Consider the following 17,919-nt stretch of genomic DNA (forward strand, 5'->3'; position numbering starts at 1 on the left):
GAGAGAGAGAGAGAGAGAGAGAGAGAGAGAGAGAGAGAGAGAGAGAGAGAGAGAGAGAGAGAGATAGATAGATATGTGTGTGCGAGTGTGCTTGTGATATTAAAAGCATTCATCAGAGCCTTCTAAGTGAGCAGCCAGCAGGCCGACCGAAACGTTCGGTTCATATACTGGTTGAAATCACTGCGCAGTGATTCTGACAACTGGGAGATGTTAATCAGCCGTTGAACCATGTTTGCGCGAAGTCACAATTACATTCGTGAGTACCGGTCCGGTGGTGTCATAGCCGAAGAATCGGCGCACGATCAACCTTGAACCGGCTCATGTGGGTAATTATGGTCGAGTTGTCATCAAGTGTGTTCTTTCAGGAAAGCCGGCTTTAAATCGCTGCGCTCTCCGCTAAACCTAGGTCGGTTTTAAGACGGGGGCGACTTTCGAGTAACTGATCTTTGCACTATGGCCAATAATGTTAGCCGAGCAAACAGAATGAGCCGTTTGCGTAAGGGTTTTCGATGGTCCCCCTTATCGAAACTATGTCGTTACTGTGTTTGTGTCTCTGCATGGATTATGACTGATGTGCGCCTGTTATATAGCAACGTATAGTGCTTCCCCGAATCTAAACAACGTCTTCACATGGGTCATTGTAGTTTGATACTGATTCTCTGTTCCTAGTGTTTTTTTCTGAAAGAAAATTATCAGTTTATTGTGCGTGTTATTCGTGTATTGAAACAGTGTAGAACAGGGGTTCTTAACCTGTGGTCCATGGACCCCTTTGGGATCCGTGGATGGGCTTCAGGGGGTCCGTCAACCAAGCGCATAAAATTGTTGTGTTTATGTGCTTATGACATAAGTTATGTCCATTTTTCTGGGGAGGGGTCCGTAGCTTTCACCAGATTCTCAAAGGGGTCCGTGACTCAAACAAGGTTAAGAACCACTGGTGTAGAATAAGCAGTTCCTCTTTGATGTTAACACGAACAATGCTGCTGATGCTGTTGCTGGTGTAAAAAGTGCCAGAACAGTATATGATCAAAATAATGTCTAGGTGAAGTATATTGCCTGCATAGTAGCAATAATGTGTGTTCAACATCATAGTTAGGCAATATAGTCATGGTTATATATATATAGGCCTATATATATATTGTTTTGTCATGGACAAAATCGGGAAATTTCCTACAGGGATTGTTAGATCAGCGTCCAGTTAGATCAGTTGGATCAGTCTGATCTAGCTGGACTTGCCCTATAGAAAATTTCCCGATTTTGTCCAAGACTAAACAATGTGGATGTATGTGCGTTGGAATTTCTAGAAACTAACAGAAAATACAGGAAGTATGATACAGTAATTTGACTATAAAAGATTACCTTGATCACAAATGATAGTTTTGATGGGTTTTATCTTCTATACACTTATAGCACACGCCACAAGCTTATTCATTGTTGCAACAGTTATAATACACGTTACAGGATTGCTGAACCTGTTAGCGGCTAAGAAAGAAGAGACAAATATTTGCCGCTTCACGTTCATAATCTCAATACATTTGGACGTGCCTCGGGAGCAATGGTAAACAAACATATCTCAAAGAGAAGTTGTACGTGCATTTGAAATCGTCATATGCGTATGTGTTGTGGCATGCTGAAGACAGCACTGAACTCGGTATGTAATTTTTTCTTAAAAAAGTGCAATTGCCGCGAAAGAAAGTTGTCCCTTCTCTATAGCGTCCGTACATGTATGTGCCGATACGTATAGGTGTGGGGCACTGTGGGCAGTGTTAGTGTTGACTAAACGGTGATCTTCCTCCTCGTGTTAATTATACAGATGGGATGTGATCTACCCGATGAACACCTGCGCATGTGAGGTAGAATACTAAGGCCCAAAATGAACGATTTAAATTAGCAACAAGTTCGATTGTGCTGTTGAGTCTTAAGTCTGAAAATAGGTTCAGGCCAACATCTTCTTAGAGTACCATCTTTGTTTTGCTTCCAATGCTGACGTTGTACACTTAGTTTTAAATTGTAATAATTATAATGATAACATGTGATATCACTTGCGTCCAACTAAATATAACGACATTGTGTTTGTGTAACCTCTGCTATAAAGCGTTTTGCTTTATTTTGACTGTCATTGTGCTCGTACTGTAAAATTTTCTTGTTTTACTATACTTACTCTCATTAGCGAGTTGGTAGAAATCTCCGTCTATGGTATATTGTTTATTGAAAACCGGTGGTGGTGAAAACGCCTCTGGTTTTCTATAAGTAAAGATCCGCGGTGTCTGTGTACAGTGTATTCTAATTCAACGGGTTGTCTATAACATCACTTACACGATGTAAGTATTTATTCCATATAATGCATTATTGCACGATGCATATTATAATATTTGCCACCTGGGAATGTGATGTTCTTCTATTAAAGATATTTTGTATTAGCAAGCGAATGTGACGAAAACCGGGCGCCGATGAGAATTTCACGCTGAATATACATGTAGATCCGCCAGATCGGCGGAGTTTGTAGCTGAGTGCGAGGCGTCACACGTACTTGTTTGTCTGTCGGTAGCAGATGTCGCGCGGTGCATGCTGTGACACGAGAGCCCATTTGCTAATTATTAATACCTATGATAGCAACAGAATTTATCTGCGATTTTATTAAAATTGTAAGCAGCGCTTTGCATTTCGTAAATTCGCTCGTCAGCGACGTCTTAATTCGGTGCACTGCTATCGCGTTTGCAGCCACCACAGCTGCCTTTGCATGTGAGCTGAGCTATGTGGCAGCTATTGCTAGCGTACATGTCTTCCCAAAGCACAGTGCTGTACAAGCATGTACACGTGTTAAACAAACCGTGTGATGAGACCCTAAAGCGAGAGGAGAGGAAAAAATGGCCGAACAAGTTGTGGAGAAAAAATTAACTCGGTGGTGGTGTGTGAGGAGGGAAGCGGGGTGGGGGTGGGATACTCATCAGCGTGCGAGAGCTGCTATTTTTAACCGCTCTATTTTCTTTAGCGTGAGATTATGTGACTATGCTTTTGCAGATCATTTTAGAGAGCTGTGTCGAAGAGCGAAGACATCTGTTTCGGCGAGGAAAAATGCTTAAGGGCTTAAAAACAAGATACGGACAGCGGCAGCAGTAGTAGCAGCAGAGCGAGTCTCCCAGCAGCGAGAGATAAACCGCTACATGCAGCTGATTGCACTGTCAACGTGTAAACGCACGACTTCAAGTTTTTTCTCTCTTCAGGTACGATGCGAGAGTGGTAACAAGTCGTCTGCTGGTGTCTTCATTCTGCAGGGGTAAGGTGAGTGCAGCGTCTCGTCACAGGCATTGCCCTACGGTCCCTAAGTGTTTCCGCGTGGACAGACGGGGCTCATCGTGAAGCGATCACGGGCGAACACAAATAAGGGTTTTTCTGTCGGATCGGCTGCGCGGCAAGTGCGTACGATGTGTCTAGATGAAATTATCTCGGCGATCTTAGGGTTGCAAACTCGTGAATGGCTCGCACAGAGTTCTCGGCTCGATTCTCAAGCAAGCGAAAGTCGCTGCCCGTTTTTTCAGCAACCCCCCGTATAGTAAAGCTTTAACGGCCCGCTTTCTAGTCTGTTGTTAGCTGAACTGCGTGCAAAAGCGCCGCCAGTTTGACGCAAAATCGGGGATAACTGAACAGGGTATAGCTAAGCAATCATCCTCCGTCAGGGGAGGGCGCGCCCCTTGCGGTTTGATGACGTCACGGGTTTCGTACGCAATCTGCTGTGACGTGTCAATCGGCGACTCAAATGTCCTACAGATATCTGCGACTGCGAACATCTTGCGTTTCTTCAACAGTTTCGCACCTCGTCACGCAAATTAAAGCCACGTCGTATCGTAGTCCCCCCGCGTGTTCACGCAGCGGGTGTCACAGGCCGCGCACGCTCGTTAGGAATAGTATTCGGAACCGAAGTTTTTGGCCCGTCTGGACATGCAGTCGCCACCACGTTTTTCCTATTGTGCTGTTATAACAGTGTTGACACAAAAGGGATGCGTGTTTCGTAGTTACACCCTACTCGCGTTCGACGCCTTGCCGAGACAAAAACCGTGCTGTGTAGACACAAGGCTAGTTTGCCCGAGTTTACCATTGGCCTGGTCATTTGTGTACATTACTGTTTAAAAAATATCCCAGACTACTAATCCATACGGCAACACGCAGCGCGAGCGCGAGGTGAAAGCCTGAAACCCAGAAGTCTGCTGATCGGAGACGGGCAGCCTGCGCTGCGCTTCCGTCGCTACTCGCTGTATTCAGTGTCACAGATCTGTGTACATTTCGGCGTGACCGCCATGTTGGAATTTCGTGGCGAAGTGTACAAAGCAACGACTTCTGAGTGGTGTACGTTTAAACAAGCAGTTTGTTTTCCTGAGCGGAGTCGTGTGTAGATATGTGAGACGCGCAGAGGCAGTTGGTCTTGCTTAGAGAGCCTCTGGAAGTTCTTAATAACAGCTTATCGCCCATTCTAAGGGTTAACTGGCTTCAGGGCTTCAGATAGTTGCAAAGACATCGGTGCCACAACACCCGACCGTATGTCGGTATAACAATGGTATGTAGATACTAAATACGTATTTAAGCGATATGTATATACATGGAAAGAGGACAAACTTTGAGAGTGTATTTTGCTGCTGATTGTTTTTATTCTTGGTAGGGGTTCAGAGGGTGTGCTGTGTCCCTAATGAAGATGTTAAAACTAACTTTGGTGCTAATGGTCGCACAAGGCCAGCTTCAGGACCCAGCATTTAGAGCGGTTCTTCATGTTTCTTTCATACTTCTAACAATTCCGTTTTTGTTGCTGAAGCCATTTTTATGTGTCCATATGTTTTCATTGTCATCTGGTGCCATTTCTGCATTTCTCTATTAGAGATCAGTTGACCATGTGTGTGTGTGTGTGTGTGCGTGCGTGCGTGCGTGCGTGTGTGTGTGTGCGTGTGCGTGCGTGTGTGCTTGCGTTCATGCGTATATGTGTGTGCGTGTGTCTGTCTGCGTGCGCGCACGCGTTTGTGTGTATGCGCGCGTGTGCGAGTGTAAGTCGTTTAGCAGCGCGGACGCACGGACGCTACCTGAGGCGGTGTGGGTGAGTGAGTGAGTGATGATGCGTCGCGGTCAGCTAGCCTGTAACCGCTGCCGGTTAGGCCGCCTGCCATCGACCGGCCACGACGTCTGCGGGCATCGCGCCCTAGACCGCTGTGTGCAGAAATGAACAAATGCTTAAAATGTGCATTTTTAGCATGCGCGTTGCCGATCTTTATTCAGGAGCGAATTTACGCGTGTCTAGTGATCGATGGCTGTCTAGCTTGATTGAGTGTAGGTGTAACGCGGGGTAATACTTTGAAGGGTGCCGGAGACGTGACCTAACGTTAATGGCCACCGTACACAATCGACCAGCAGATAGAGAGAGAGAGGGAGAGAGAGAGAGAGAGCGAGAGAGAGAGAGAGAGAGAGAGAGAGAGAGAGAGAGAGAGAGAGATAGAGATAGAGATAGAGATAGAGATAGAGATAGAGAGAGAGAGAGAGAGAGAGAAGCGAGAGAGAGAGAGAGAGAGAGAGAGAGAGAGAGAGAGAGAGATAGTGAGAGTGTAATTAAGAGCGAGAATGGAAGAGAACGTAATTGCGGTAGAAATTTAGCCAGCCAATACACATCAAGCAGGTTACATGCGAGAACGAGAGGAAGTAGCACGGCAATATATTGAGTGTATCTGTCGGAATGGTGTAGGTGTAAGGGGGGAAGTAGACCCCCCCCCCCCCACTCATCCCTCCTTCCTTCCTTCGCCTGGTGCACAGCATGGTAGTCTAGAATCGTAAATGAGTGTCGAGAGGGTGGCCGATTGTTGACGATTGCCGAAATTCTCATGGTTTAAGCGCGTCCCGTCGATTATTGACAGATCCCTTAGAGGCTTAGAGTGGACGCTCGGCCATTGTCGCAGTCCGGCCGAGCGTCCAATTATGTTCGCGGTGGCCCCCGCGACCCGCCTTTTGTTTGAAGCGGTTAATTGAAAACGGGTATATTTCAGGTGTACCGGCCGCACCTGATCTCGGTGGGAAGCTGATCCCGGCGGGCGCGCAATCCCGGCTCTGCCAGCCGAATCTTGTTTGTGTGCGCGCGACGACGAGTCTCAATGGCACCCCCTCCTCCTCTCCTCCCCCCTCCTCCTCCCTTCCCCCTCGACAATATGGTCGCTGACAACCTGTGAAGATGTGCCCTTGAATAGGCTCGGCGAGGAGAATGCGACGAGAGTGACTTGGTGTAATTACTGGGTTCTTTTGTGTCAGGGGGTCGGTTATGTGTGGCCAGCGCTTCCCGGCCACATGTTATAGACACCCGTGTAGCAGCGCTGTACGTATAGCGGTCCGGCTTAATTTCCTACGCGGCTTCTCAATGGCGTTTTACATAGTGGGTCAGGCTGAGAACGCGAGACTTTATCCAGACAACATGGTCTCGTATAGGGCAGGCTGTGCGCTAAAGTTCCAGTAGCGGAATCGGTTAGAAACGAGTGCGTAAACGCGCACGCACACACACTCCCTCGCTCTCTCGCTCTCTCTCTCTCTCTCTCTCTCTCTCTCGCGCGCGCTCTCTCGCTCTCTCTCTCTCGCTCTCGCTCTCGCTTTCGCTCTCCCCGTCGCTCTTCCTCTCTTAATTAAGTCGTCATCATAGTTATCGTTCAGTTATTCAGTACATCGCTGTCCTTTTTAGCTTCACTTCTAGCTATTTCGTACTTCTAGATATGAGCTTTCTAGCGAAGCGTCATCTACTTTTACTCTACTTCTTTCTTCTACATCTTACGCAGAGCTTACATAAAGGGTAAAGCTTACATAAGGGGGCGGGGCTCGCTACCGCTTGCACCCATATTTGGCAGTGAGTCGCATCTGCCAAAGATGACAAGATTCGGTATGTAGATGCATTACTGAGATGTAATCGCACTAATTAGCTGCCGAATCTTAGCGGGCTTTAATTTCCTGCTGCACCCGCTCTGAGCACCGGCAAATGAATATGCAAAAACGTGTTTGTTTGATTTCGAGTGCGAGAAATATTTCGGGCGTGGAGGAAAAAAAATAGAGCACGTCTGCGCGCGCCGCTATTCGGAGCAACACCACCACTCAGCTGCTGGTGGCTTCATCGTAAGTTAATTCTCGATTAATGCAGCAGCAAACGGCCGGCCCCGACCTGTCGACCCGCAGGACGTGCGTGCGCGTGCACGAAATTTTCAAACTCGTTTTTGCATAGCAGTGCGATTGTTGAGAGGTACGCGGCAGCGCACTTCCTTACCCATGCATCGCGCCCACGTGGCTGATATGCTAATTGATTAAGAAAGGATCGAGCGCTCTCGCATCCTGCCACGACTTCCTGTCACCGGTTTCGCAGGTTGACTAGTAAAATGTTGCACTTCAGTTGGGGGTCGTTATGGTGACCCATAATTAGCCTCGCGCTGGATCGGAATAATTTCGCCATTGTACAAAGCCGCGTAACAGCTCAGAGTTAGCCGGACCGCTGACCTGCTGGGGGGAGAGAGCACATGCAGGTTCAAACGAATGCACGTTCAATCGTTGAGTTTTGTTTTGGGCAGCAGTCGGCCGGAGGATTGAAAGAAAACGCCAAAAACCAAAAGGTTATAAAAGCTCCTTGCGACGTGAATATTTATGCGCGCATGCACGATTACAGAGTAGCTGATTGTCGCAGTAAGAATTGCGGCGGGTGTTACTGCCTTCTTAATATTCTGCTCGAGAAAAAACCAGTGTGTAGTCAGTTTGTTATTAGTGGAAGCTGACTAGCCTAATGAAAGAGCCAGTGTTACCATAAAAAGCATAGAAATCAGATTTACGCAGGACACAAAAGAGTCAGTTATGAAAACAGTATTAGTATGCCAGTGGGTTGTTTTTGCACCGGCTTATGACCAGGTCCCCCGCATTGTCTTGCCGTGCTAGCGATCGTAGTTGGTATGCGGCGCAATGCGGGGGTGGGGTGGTGGTCGGGGTGGATCACTGCTTGATCGCTGCCCGCACTCCATTGCCGGCCGTAACGGAAAGGAAATGAATGACAAAAGCATTTATTCTCACCCACCGACACGGCTTTCACGAGCCGCACGAATTAAAAGCTCCGAATCACTCCCGTTGGCGGTTGATTGGGTGGGAACGCGGCATTGTTCATTGGCGGCTCTGAAATGTGCTGAAACTAAGTGTTCTGGTAATAATGATTATGCCTTTCCTCTTGGGCGTGGGCCATTTCCTGTGGCAGTGTTATTACCAATTTGCGTTTAGGCCGAACATCTTTAAGTTCTTTATAGGGTAGCCTGTTGTGCTAGTATATACTGGGATCGGGTCATACGCTATCATAACTATTAAAGCTACTGTAACAGCAGCTCAACTGCTACGGATAGCATATCTTGCCGTTGTTCACAGATATATTTTTTTTTATCAATCGCTCTAGAAACGCCTAATATTCACTTTTTCTGTCTAAAATCATTGTGTATGCGTGTAAGCTATCTCGTAAACATGGCAGTATGGCACGTGCATAGCAGATGTAACTAGACCGATTTCATCACAATTACTGCGCCACACGTAATCGAAACACATCTAGGCAAGGGAAAGTTAAACAAGTGAGTACTATACTCTTCAATTTAGTTTCCTATATCGAATTTTCCAGGAATCTAATATATATATATATATATTTACTGGTGTTAATTTTCGTTAACACTGCTTATCTAATATAAAACAAGTTATAAGTTATGGAAAATATCATTTATTAAAAAATACTAAAATTCGTTTAAGTTGGTAAATGCATTATATACTTATAAGTGCAATTTACAAATAACTATAGTGGTTTTGTGCTAGGAACTATTTCGTAGAGCTGTGTGTTCATGATGTTGCAGTTATTTATTCGTCTGTTCTGTCTGTACGCCAAATTTGTATCCGCACAAGTTTTGGAAATGCATAACTTGGATGCATTTGTGGCGAATTGAGAAAGATTCCAGTTCTTAACACTGCAACTGTGCTCGTACGTAGGATATCTAAACAAGAAATTTACACAGACAGAGAAGAGAATACATCTGCACTTTCTGGCAGAACATATGAAGCCTATTTCATTGATTTGCTGCTGCAATAACATTGTTGTAGTGTACGTGTAGATATTAGCGTGTGCAATGCAAATTTTTAGTGGCATTGATTGTGTGTGGGAGGAGATATGAATGCACAACGTTGTTGAATGTATCGGTTCTCTCAGTTTCCATGCTGAGCTCATTTCTGTTCGTTCATTAGTATTGTACATGACAAGAAAACGAAAATACACGGTTAATTTTAGCGTCACCATTTTCTAAGCAATGCTGAGAGGAGCTTACGAATAAAAGAATAAGTGTTTTGACATAATTTATAATGATAACAATACTATTATTCGTGTCGTTCGGACAACAAAGGTTTGCACGCTGCGTGACTGCGTCTATTCTGTAGCACGGAGAGCTAGGACTTCTGCGAGCTTCGTGTGTATTTTCTGTCGCTGCTCACGACAGAAATTGACAGCGAGGCAATTGTTGTGTTTTTGTGCGCAAAATACATGTATCAACAGCACGACCCCTCGAGAAGCTCGCGAGTAGCGGTAGAAGGAGATCATTAGGGCTTGATCGTTAACTGCGCTGTAATTTACATACTAATGATGTAGAGATACAAGCCGACATGCGACTGCTTGCAGGAACGGCGCACAATCGATATGCAAATGCAATTAGGCCAGAGATTATATTTGAACAAATGCCCATCACCCACCGAGCCAGCCCTGACAAAGGCGAGGATCGAAACGGGGGCCACCCAGCTTGCACCTCGGCTGATGCAGCTGTTCCGTAACTGGGTATTGTGGGCTCTGAAGACAAGCCAGCACCCTGTTTTCGTAATTAGCGCAAAAAATCGAACGCCAGTAGGGGTATCAGTTATAGCGACCCGCATCGTCGGCACAGCGAGACGGCGGCCGATAGCGACTGCTGAGGTAAATCAGGAGGAGCCCCGTGACACGGCTGACCCAGACCGAGGCGGATGCAGACGCCGCGATGCTCCTGCATCACTGCTAAACGTCATCACATATTGTACATCTTGCTGTGGGGGAGAGGTGGAGGAGTGCAATCGGTGTGTCTATGTCAGGGAAGCGAAGGGAATGGGAGTGCGTAGAGAGACTTCTTTTTGCTCCTGCGTGCGCGATACACTTAAGGAAATCTCTTACGGGAAGCTGGTTGGGGTGACGACAGTGGATATGGTCAGATAGACGAGGTGACAAGGTCAGGGACAATGAGAAAATGCGCGATAGGACAGTGGGGTAGGTGGAACCTAGCAGACGATGAGAGCAGTTTCGATAGCACCAGTCCCCCGCCCCTGGAAAGATGAATGTTATTTATTTTAAAATGTCAGTTAGACTGACTCCACGAGTCCTTGAGCATCAGCACCGATGGCTGCGACGGCCTGCTGGAATCGGTCTAAATGCAAGTGGCGAGTATTCGGCTGCGGATCGGGTTTGCCTTCCTTGGATGCGTGGTGGAGTTTTTTTTATCGCGTACATGTGTCACCATGTGTTATCCGGTTAAATTTACTATGAAGTGGTCATTAGAGTTTGCAAATTAATGGAGCCTGCATTCGCCGCGGCGATTTTTTGCGAGTGAAGCCGAAACGACGGCATGGGGTGTGAAAAAGCAGCAGTTGATGAGGATTCGTGGGAGGTGGTAAACCAGATCCCGTATCGGATGTTCTGATTATTGTACGTATCCACTTTGGAATGATCATAGGCGATGCAGATTCACGCTCCGCTAAGTCTAGAAGAGGCGGTGGGAAGCGATGTGATTTCGTGTGCGGCACGGGGTCCTTGCATGCTTGATGATTTGGCTGACAGCGAGTGAAAGCTCGTTAAGCGCCTCTTGCGCTAACTCTGGTTCTGCAGGAATGCTTGTTGGCCACACGTGGCATCTGCTAGCTAATTCAGGTCAGCTGAATCTGTAGGTCGACCATCCCGTAAGATCAAGTGGTGTCATGTTGAAGTAGGTATGTTTGCCACTATAGATGGCTTTTTTCGCGCCTGTGGGGTGTTTGTGACGGTTGTTTTTAGCTATCGGTAGGCTGTATGGCTTCTTATACCCGCCATGAGGTGACTATCATTCTTGGTTAGGGACCCATTGCCAGCACTGTAGAACCCGCGAGTGCTTATTTCTGTTGCGTGTACTGGGGTGGGTAGGTGGGTAATGTTTGGGAGGAGGGGTGGAGGGAAGTGGTCGAGGGAGATTGGTTACTCCAAAGGCACAACTCTATCTATCTATCTGTCTGTCTGGCTGTCTGTCCGTCCGTCCGTCTTTCTATCTATCTATCTGTCTGTCTATCTGTCTGTCTATCTATCTATCTACATTCTACTCTTATCGTCTTCGTATCTATCTATCTATCTATTCTACTTTACTATCTATCTATCTATCTATCTATCTATCTATCTATCTATCTATTATCTAATCTATTATACTATCTATCTATCATTTATCTATCTATCTATCTATCTATCTATCTACTATCTATCGTATTATCTATCTTATCCTCTATCTATCTATCCTATCTATTTCTTTCTATCTATCTATCTATCATATCTATCTATCTATCGAATCTACATCGATCTTTATCTATCTATCTTCTATCTATCTATCTATCCGCATCTATCTATCCATCTACCACTTCTATCCATCTATCCATCTATCCATCTATCCATCTATCCATCTATCCATACTATCCATCTATCCATCTATCCATCTATCCATCTATCCAATCTCATCCAATCTATCCATCCATCCACTCATCCATCCATCCATCCATCCATCCATCCATCCATCCATTCCATCCACATCCATCTATCTATCCATCTATCCATCACTATCCATCTATCCATCTATCTATCTATCTATCATAATCTATCCATCCATCTATCTATCTATCTATCTATCTATCTATCCATCCATCTATCTATCTATCTATCTTACTATCTGTTTAGATGTTTGTCCGTCCGTTCGTGCGTCCGTCCGTGCGGCCGTCTGTAGGTAAGTTTGTTTGTCGGTTTGTCTGAATTCTTATCTATCATCTTATCTTATCTATCAGTAAACGTACGCCTGTCACAATGACCGTTATGTTTTTTGACAGTTCTAAGACATTTTATACATAAGTAGCCATGTGTAACCTGTAAAATATAGCCCGTCATGGTCGAACCACTAACTGGTCTGCGTAATATCGGTAGCACGCTGTATGATGCTGGATAGATAGCGACTTAATTATCACCAGAGGTCATTATATGCCAATGGCTTACTTACATTTACCTGTTTAAATTATTCAGGACGTAGCGGTTCCGTAAGTCCTTCAGATGGGTGTGTCCAGAACGTATTCATACAATCATGATTAATAGTCTATCTGTCCAGTCTTTACGGTTATCACTAGCAAACGGTTTCCTTCCGTACGTACCGCTTCTACCTTGTGCCTGTCACCGAGACTATTAATGCGTGTCTGATGTGGCGATCGCCCAAATTTGCAATCTTAGTGCGTGAAAGAATGCTCGGGGCAAAGGGAAACTAATACTGCGCAGTGTGTGCAGCGTAGATGTCCTCATATGAACTCTTGCTGTCCTGACGTGCCCTCGAGTAAGCATAGTTAGACATTGTTGTGTGTATTTGTGCGGCCGTGATAGCCATTAGCACCCCGATTACCCAAGAATCGTTCAGCAGCCGATGTAGTTGTGTAATAGTTTGTTAGTGTCCCGCCCTTGCCTTTATGTGCGCACGAGCTGAACGCTTGATCCTGTTACGCAAGCTTAGCGAGTGGACACCCTGCGGGGTCAGTCTTGTTCTGATGCTGGCCGCTGTTAATAGTGCTAATGAGCTTAGCTCATTTGTAACGGCAGGTGGAATGCCCTCTCTTGTTTAAAACGTACAGCATCTTGTAGCTACATCACAAGAATGTACCTAGCCGTGTATGCGTCAGATTATTATGATTATACAAGTATTTTTTTAAACAAACAAGTACAGCAGTTTGTTTTAGTAATTGTATTCTAGACGCAATGCTTCGTATTATAGAACACACATAATAATTTGTTTTTTTGGGGGGGGGCAAAGTTATAACAATCCGTTGAAGTAATTGAAAGTTTTTAATTGCATGCTCACGCTTCTGAGCGTTTGCGACTCTCGGAGCTAGCAGCGCATTAACTAGTGCGGTTGGTAAGCTACACGCCGATGCATTCCAGTCCGAGAAAGAGTCACTGGAATAAGCGCCGTGATCGTTATTTCAAACAGATCTGATAACTATAGCACAGGGATTTGCACAGATGGTGCAAACAAGAGAAACCTGGGCAAGCGCCGGCGCCTTTTCTTTCACGCTTCCAGTGCTCGGCCTGCCGCAGCAGTTCATCCTAGGTCACATACAGCCCAGCTTGACTGCTGAGATGGCGAGATAGCTTGCCTAATTGTTAAGACCGGGGACTTACACAAACAAACAAGTCCGTTGTTGTCCCGCTGGTCGCTAGCCCAAGACCGGACCACGGGGCTGATACTCCGTGAAAACACAAAGGCACGATATCAACCGTATCTCTGCAGAACAAAGACAGCGGGAGGCAGGCAGTAGGAGGAGGAATGGAAGGGGGGGGGGCGATCTGGCGCAGACATGCGGTGTTAGAAGTGATAGGCTATATTGGGTCTGCTGGCCAGAAGCACTCTTGCAGTAAAGCACTGGCTGCATTTTGCTAATTGTACCCCGCCATGCAAATGCCGGCCTTATGTTTGAGGTCGGAGGTTCCCGACGCCTGGCCGCTGCCTCCGACGGCAGCTGCGGAAGATGCGGGAGGATGCTGCGTGGTGTAGAGTGCTGATGCCAGGCTAGGTCCGTGTCCACGCCGCACGACTAATGCCAACTACGTGATGTGTGGTACATCACTGTATCCTAGCGTTACCAAATAGAATGTTAATTAGCCTATGTTTTCCTACTAGAGTAGCCCACGTCGTACTGTTAGTACCAACACAATGATCATACTGCTGTTATTTTATCCTGCCGGAAGCAACCACCAGCTTGTACTGGGCGTGAGATATCTAACCGCTGCGCAAGCAATTGCCATGTTACGTGATGTAGTATTTCCATGCTGCATGATAGATCACTGTTGTGCATCATTGATCACAATGTTACATGAGAGACAGCCATGATATGTGAGATTTCTGCGTTACATGGTAAATCGTTGTATGAGAGTACCCACGAAGTATCTTGAAAGGTCGCAATGCCATGGCAAATACCGTCATGTTACGCAAGTGACCACAACGTTACATCAAGTATCGCCACGTGATGTGGACGATCAGAACGTAACGGCAAATATCACCATGTTACGTAAGATATCACACAGTAATACGGTAAATATCAACACGTTACGTAAGAGATCACACAGTAATACGGAAAATATCAACACGTTACGTAAGAGATCACACAGTGATACGGAAAATATCAACACGTTACGTAAGAGATCACACAGTGATACGGAAAATATCAACACGTTACGTAAGAGATCTTCGCGTTATCGCTCGGCATGTGAGAGATCAGCGTGGCATGCCAGATATCGGTGTGTCATGTATGTACGAGATTGCCATCCTATAGACGCTATCGGTATCGTGCAGTATTCCGTCATGTGAGAGGTTGCTAGACTACGTTAGTTGTCAGCATCTGGGAGAGTTGTACACCTCGTAGTCTGAAACACGGCAAAAAACACGCCGTAGTAAAACTCTAACTTAAACTTCGGCTCGTGGCACGTGTTGTCCCCTTTTTCACTGGTTGTATCCCGAGGGCTGGCGTGCCTCTAAGCGTGATTACTGACGATTGGCGCGAGCGAAGTGTGAAGGCTTCAGTAACTGATGTTGATGGCTGTTGCCATGGCAAGCATGTTGCATAATATTCCCAAGGAGCGATGCTAGGCTGGGCTTAATTGCGCTTTCTTGACATGAATAATTAGTTATGGCTTTAATCTTCCTCTTGACCCCAAAACGGCTGGATTGGTTTACTGCTGCGAGTTTAAAATTAGCCACTTGTGTAGATGAAGCCAGATATCGAGTGAGCTTACTGTATGTTGATGGTGGTGCACTAATCAGGCGAGATATTGTTGGCAGATGACTCTCCATGCGACTGACTTAGAAAGCGAGGAAAATAAAGAACTGTATTCAGGCACGATGAGCACACGCAGCCTGTGAAAGGAATGCGTGTTTACGTGGATCTTGCAATGACCCACAATTATGCAAGACTCTAATGGAATAGCAGAGAGCATGTAAGAAGAATGTGACCTCACTCCTGGGGACATATGCGAAAGCTTTGGCATCCGTGTTATAGCCAGAATTCCCGTTGTAGCACTCCGCCCACATGTAACAGCCCACGGGAACGCTAGTCACGTGTGCAGGTATAGGAGAATGGCATTTGTCGTGAGTTCAGCGAGATTTCGTTTAATCACTAAATGAAGTGGAAACGGTTGCCATCAATTTGTTTTCAACCGTTTACTTTTACAACCAGGAAGCCGAACACAAGCTGGGCTGGCAAATTGCATTTAGCATTAAGGTTGAAATATTCACCCGTATATGAATGATATGCACGCGAAGTACGTTGCTCTTACACACCCACCCGCGCTTCCATTAAAATTTCACCCCAGTGTGGGACAATTTCCACTCCCGCACAGAATTCTCTACAAATTGGCAACAAATGATGCAGCAAATTTCTACAGAACATTAAGCAAATCTCGTGCAAGGCTAATGCATTTTTTAATGAAGCCCACTTCTTTCATAATGCATGGTGTGAGCACGGCGGTGAGCGCGCCTCTCTGTGCACAGCTAGGCCCCTAACGCGGCAAACACACAGCTCCGCCGCCGCCGCAGTATATCGTTGCTGTAGGAAAATGTACATGTGCAGCCATTCTGTCTCCCAGTCTGAGCAGAGGCCTGCTTATGTGAGTATTATTTTAATGGGTGGTCGCCGTAAGTCAATATAGCTGTGGCTTCAGATACTGGTCGGATTTCAGGGGGGCAGTGATCTCGCACAATGCAGCTCGCTGTAATAGCTCGACGAGCGCTCGATTTATACCGCATCCACTCTTAGCTCGAAAATTATAGCTGCTGTCGTTATTGTCTGTAAATTTTCCATTCCGCTTTGCCTCTTCGATTTTCATGTACGTCTCCCTCCTTCGTAAGGCGGAGAGTTACCTCGGCTCACACTTGCGCAGGCGGCCACGCTGAAGTCCGGTTCAGCTTTACAGCTCTAATCGCATTCGTAAAAAAAAAAAAATTGAAAATGAATCGTAGCAAATATTATGCAGGAGTTAAGAGTGTAAATTTAAAACAAACATGCGTTAAATATACCGAAACGCGGGCGCGCGTGTGTGTTGGGGGTGGGTGGGGGGCAGGGATGTATGAGCAGCAACAGACTTCTGGTTCTTTCTCGGCGCATGTTTTTCTAGCGTTCCTTGGCCGCAGTGCCTTTGGTGCCAGTGCCATATTATTATCACTGGCCTGCATTAGGCAGTGTAAATAATAAGTGCAATTGCGATGATAATTTAAACAGAGGAGAGAGTTTGCAGTGCGCGCCGGAGTAATTGCAGCCATCCCACGATGACTTGCCTGTTTATTCACGGTCTAAACACAATTTGGCCCATATGCAATCGCCAGTTAATTACTCGACATCTCATAAGCGACCTACATGAAGCCCTCGCGATGGGCCGGTGGATTTAATCTGCTGGCAACGTGTAATGTCGAGATAGATGGGTGCGATGGGGACGGGGGCTGTCTTCTACGGATACCGTGACTTGTCACGGCTCGCAGTGTGGCTTGGCGGCTGTGACCGTGCGAATAGACGAGAGGCCGACACACGTTCACTATAAATTTTAGCGCTAGAGTAGTGTTCGCTGGGATTAAAGACATGGTGGCTATACTGCTTGCGTTCGGAAACCGCAAGGTGGAAGCTAGTTCCAGCAGATCTCTCTGTCGCATCCGAGCCTCTCGTGACAGCAGGTAGTCATGTGCGATCAGGACAATGTGGAATCAAAGGCAGGAAGAAAACTCAGCAGTAGGTGGTCGCGATAAGGCAGGCCGCAAATAACACCAGGCTTCACGCATTGATCAGTGGCGTGCATGTAAAAGTTGCACAGCCTACGTCAGCACCTTGTGGTAAATGAATTAACTCTGCGCACATTAAGTGCCTGCTGCTGCTGCTGCTGCTGCAGGGTTCTTCATTTCCAGTTCTACAGCATCATCTGCGCGTATATTGCTGCCGAGCTGCGCTCCTTTTTTGGCTTCAGCACGAATATCATTTATGCAATCTTGATCGGGCCCGATAAGTAATCATGTAGATAATCAGAAAAATCAGGCAGCCCATTGCTTATTGGGTCCTATTCATGTTGGTTATTAGCTGTGAGTGGCAGAATTACCAAATATTACACAGCTTCCAGTTGATGAGATGGGCATGACATGTACATGTGGATGAGAAGGTCAATTACTGTGGCTATAGACAAAATAATGAGGTGGTGCAGCTGACACATATGGTTTCTGCGTGCGTGCGTGCGTGCGTGTGTGCGTGTGTGCATGCGTGCGGACGTGTTAGAAGGGGGTGGTCTGGGTATGTGTATAGTGGTCGGGGCCTGCTCAGAAAGCCGGCTATCCGTTTAAAATGATGCTTGTAGGTTCCATTTGCTTGCTAACAGCGATAAGGTAGTATTTCACCGTTAGTTAGTGCATATATATATACTGAATATATGCTGAATCTAAATTTTCAGTCAAGGAATTTCGCAGAATGCATCTCGGAGCGTCTAAAATCAAAACCCAGATCCACCCACCTCACCTGATCCCCGCAAATGGCAAAATTTTACTCACTGCGTAGCCTCAGCGCGGCACTTCAGAAAAGTAAGGGCTGGGAGATATTTTTAAG

At 46.2% G+C, this 17,919-nt stretch overlaps 1 long non-coding RNA gene across 1 annotated transcript in view; it reads left to right on the forward strand.

Moving 5' to 3' along the window:
- Positions 1-17,919, forward strand: part of LOC106820806 — a 92,712-nt gene that overhangs the window by 11,143 nt on the left and 63,650 nt on the right. The window contains exon 3 of the long non-coding RNA XR_001395657.1: positions 3,222-3,279. This is a non-coding gene — a long non-coding RNA (uncharacterized LOC106820806). The remainder of the gene's footprint in view (positions 1-3,221; positions 3,280-17,919) is intronic.

Source organism: Priapulus caudatus, unplaced genomic scaffold (genome assembly GCF_000485595.1).
Source record: "Priapulus caudatus unplaced genomic scaffold, Priapulus_caudatus-5.0.1 Scaffold48, whole genome shotgun sequence".
NCBI classification, from domain to species: domain Eukaryota; kingdom Metazoa; phylum Priapulida; class Priapulimorpha; order Priapulimorphida; family Priapulidae; genus Priapulus; species Priapulus caudatus.